General features: G+C 15.6%; 1 protein-coding gene across 1 annotated transcript in view; it reads right to left on the bottom strand.

The window, feature by feature from the left end:
* Positions 1-4,845, bottom strand: part of LOC102679224 (odorant receptor 13a-like) — a 21,680-nt gene extending 16,835 nt beyond the window's left edge. The window contains exon 1 of the mRNA XM_031514578.1: positions 4,808-4,845. The gene's annotated coding sequence lies outside the window, so the exon portion shown is untranslated. The remainder of the gene's footprint in view (positions 1-4,807) is intronic.
* Positions 4,846-4,854: the final 9 nt, after the last annotated feature.

Raw genomic sequence — 4,854 nt, 5'->3', positions numbered from 1 at the left:
TATTATATATAATATTATATATATTATTATATAATTTTTAATTAATAAAAACTATATAAATAAAATTTAATTGTATTACAATATATTTTAACATCAAAAAATAATATTATTTCTGATTAAATTGTTAAATTATTTTTAAAAAGGAATATTTTTTATATATCATATAAAATGTGTACATGTAATACATTTTAAACTTATTTCTTAACAAACAAAATTGTTTTAAGAATAAGATATCTCAATCAAATAAAAGAAATTTAAAATAGCTTACCATTAATACTTACTATCATCAAAAGAAATGCAGTAAATACACCAAACATAAAAGCTGACGATACTTGATAAAAATATTGTATAATTATTACAAACTCATAAATGGGCGATTTATTAGTATCAAAAGGTAAGTCCATTTTTAATAATAATTCTCGAGATTTAGTTACATTAACTTCTTGATGCAAAAAAATACCAATTGCATAACAAACGGTAGATGTTACACAAGTACACATTACAATACTCGTCAAACGATAAGATAAATAAGCTGTCTTCGATATTAAATTATCCGTATCCATTATTGCATATTTTTGACATTCTTCTTCCATAGTTGATAAAATACTACGAACCAGACTGTAAAATATTGTTTCGAATATAATTTTTTTTTTTTTAATGACATTTATATTATATCATTCACTAAATTCTGCAAATCACTTATAAATGGTGATAGTTTTAATTTAATTTTTTTAGTTTTAATTTAATTTTTAACGTCATCTTAAATTTAATGATTTTAATTTAAGTTGAAATTCGATTGAATTTAGTTGAGTATTTTTTCTCAATTTTAATATATTCTAACTTTTAAAATTTAATATCATTATGATATTTTTTTAATTTCATTTAAACATTAAAATAAAAAATTAAAAGAACTTGAAAAGGTAATATTGTAATATTTGTCTATATAATATAACATATAACATATATGACATACGTATAGTATCTATATGTATATATATTGTATAAATATATATATAAAATATTTTTTAATATTATGATACATACATCTTATTGATACATTTACTAAACTCAAAGATTGAAAATACCGATAAATGCTGAAAAAAATAATTAGAATGAATTTCAGTTATTTTTAAATGATCAAATAGTAAAAACAAAAATGTAAAAATAAAAATTTAGAAATAAAAATGTCAAAAAGGTTTTATTTTCAATCAAAATATGATGTGACACAAATATTAAAATGTTATTCACATATGGCTTTTATTAAAACAAAATATTGTTATTGATTTGATGTAAATAAATCTCCGATTGATGTTATAAAATTATAATAATTATAAAATTCACAAAATGCTTGAGTAGAGATTTATTAAAATCTAATATAATTCTAATATATATAATATAACTCTACTCAAATCTAGTCTTTTATGAATTGTATGCATTGATATAATATTTCCACATAAAATTAAAAAAGAACATAATTGCTATATCATCAAAATGATCATAATTTTAAAATTTAATAATTTTAACTCAAATTCTGCTAAACTATTGCGAACTATAATTCTATTAAACCAAATAAATTAATTATTAAATTAACTAAAAAATTAATTTAAAAAATTATTTTAAGAAAACTAATTATTTTATATTTAAATCAGTAAAACACATTTTACTGATTTCAATAATTTTGAAATATTTTGAAAAAATAATATTTTGAATAATTTTGTTATGTATAGCATGTTAATATATAGAAGTTTTTAGAACATCAATTCTAAAAACTAAACAAAAAATGATATGATATAAGAGTTGAAACTTAAAATTTGTGTTAAATAAAGCGAGATGTAGAGTAAGATTTTATTTCTATTGCGCCGCTATTTTTTTTTAATAGATTATTATTTAACCTAATCTAATCATTTTTAAATTATAAACCAACATAATTTTTAAATTAATTAATTAATTATTTTTTAAATTGTACACCATCATTTTTTAATAATAATCTTAATATATTTTCTGGAATATCTGGAATACAGCTTTATGTAAGGTACAAAGATAAATTTCAAAAATATTTATTAAAAATTTATTTTTGGAATTTTATTTATTGAAGTTTTTACATTCATTGAAATAAAAATTCTATTTAATAAATATAAAAAATTTAATTTTTCAAGTTAGAATTAATGGAAATAATAAAACAGATCTTCTCCATTTAAAAATTGTATATTATTCAAAGATTATATAAATGCTTTTGAGTAAATCATTTATTATATTTCTTGTGATTATTTTCAAATTCTCAAGAAATACTATTTTTATTTATAAATATTTATATTAATAAATATAATATATTTTTAGTTATATAAATTATTTTTTAGACATATTTTTTTATATAAATTCTTTTGTACAAAATTTTCTATTATTGATATGCATAACTATGTATGCTAATTAAGGAGTTTTCTATTAAAAAAGATAAATAATTAAATTTTATATGAAAATTTATGTTATAATTAATAGATAATTTCTAATATTTACAATTTTTATTGTACAATTGTACAATGTTGACATATTTATATAATATTTATATAATCTATACTAATAAATATTTCAATACAAGTTTGTTAAAAATGAATTTTTTATTTTTCCATAAATTAATTTTAATTAGGCTAAATTAAAATACGATCATTTCGTTGTAAAACAAAATTATATATAACATAATATAACATAATATAACATAATCCGAATCCAATTTTAATTAATTATTGGAAATTTGTATAATATCATTGATATATTTTTTATTAATAATTTTTTAATGGGCGATGATTAAAATTTTTTGGAAATTAATTAGAAAAATAATTTTTGACATGTTAAAGTTAAAGTCAATAGAATTTTTTAAACTACAAAAACATATGCAATATTAAACAAATTTTTCTTGATATTTTGATTAAAGCCAAATAGCAATTATATGTAGAAGGAAAACTACAAAATTTACACAAATATATTTTAAATCATTAAAATTAAATCAATGAAATCAATGAAATAAATAAATAAATTTCTTTTTGTAAATAATGATTTTAATTAGAATAATGAAGTTTATTTTCAACTTGCTTATATAGTTTCCAAATATTATACATATATTCAATTATTATTTCGCTATAATAATATAAAAATAGTATTTGAAAGTTTTTTCAAGTATTAACTAATACTTGAAAAATAATAAAAAATTAACAAAATGAAAAATCAAATTAACAACTTTACTTTAAAATAGAATATATCTTGATATAATAATAAATAATTTAAATTAACAAATATTATTCCATTAAAGAAAAAAAATTATAATTATTAATTGCTATTATTTTAATAAATATTACAAATTAAAAAATAAATTAAAATAAAGGATTTTCAGAATTTAGAGAAAAACTTGCTTATTATTATTACATTAAATTAATTACATATTATGTAGTATTATTCATAAATAATGATTAATCTATTAAATTTTATATATATGAATATAAAAAAATTGTAAAATTTAAAATGAAAAATTAAAAAAAAAACGAAAATATAAAATTCAATACAAATATAATTAAAATAATGAAATTTTTCTATTAAATACATATTTAATTATTAAATGATTGAAAAATGGCATTTTGTGCATAAAATGTACCATAAAATAAAATTTAATATATATAAATAAAATATCGCGAAATAAATTTATTTACTTAAACGAAAAAAAATAATCTTTTAAATACATATTTGCATAGTGAAAGGAATAATTATAATTTTCATTAATTATAAAACAAAACAAATCTTTTTGGAATCTTTTTGGAATACTGAAAATTAAATTCTTATAAAATAAATTAATTCAAACACAATAATTATTGTTATTAAAATCATTAAAGAAGAAATAAAAAAATCATTAATAAAAATAAATCATTTTTTAAAAGTTAAAATTTGCACAACATTGCAATTAAAAATATTTGAAATAATATTTCTTTCAATTCAAATAAATTTATGTTCAATAGAAAAACTACAATATATGTACTATAATAATTTCATAAAAATATAATAGAAAAATATTTAAAAATAATTATAAAATATATACATATATATAATATAATATACATATATTTTATACAATGTATATATAATAAAAAAATATAAAAATCATTGCTTGCGTTACATAAATTTAGAAAAACGTAATAAGTAAGAATATAATCATTCATTCAAAATTATTATAATATTATATTTCTAAGAATAAAATAAATTTTTAAAATAATATATATATATATAATATATATATATAAATATTTTTAAAATATGATTTTTCTAATGATAGTATACGAAATTCTTTGAAAAAAACTTTTTAATTAAGTTTTTTGAATTAAAAATTAAAAATTTTTGCTGTTTTTGTTCAACTCAAAATTCTTAACCAAATAAAAAATACATTGCAATGTTGAATAATATATAAGAATTTCGCTTTTCAATCAATAATTCAATCAATTTTGTATTTAGATTTCAAATTTATTATTGATTTATTATTGATTAATGATACAAATTAATTAATCTATAACAAAATTCATATAGAAAAAATACAAAAAAAAACGAAAGCATAAAAATTTAACAAACTTAAAAAAATGATTACTACTATTAATTATTATGATTATTATTATTAATTACAAACTTGAGGTATTTTTCAAAAGATAACAAAATTTATTATGAATAAAATAAAAATAAACAATCTGAATTTAAAGAATTTTGAAAATTTTGTGAATATAAAAATCAGATTCAAAAAGAATTCAATTCATAAATAATCAATATAAAAACTTACGTGTTTTGTGTCCAAGCAATAAATAATTTAATGCACACTAAACTAAA

Source organism: Apis dorsata, unplaced genomic scaffold (genome assembly GCF_000469605.1).
Source record: "Apis dorsata unplaced genomic scaffold, Apis dorsata 1.3 scaffold_1070, whole genome shotgun sequence".
NCBI lineage: Eukaryota > Metazoa > Arthropoda > Insecta > Hymenoptera > Apidae > Apis > Apis dorsata.
The sequence above is the reverse complement of the archived record's forward strand: the minus strand, read 5'-3'. Positions and strand labels throughout refer to the sequence as shown.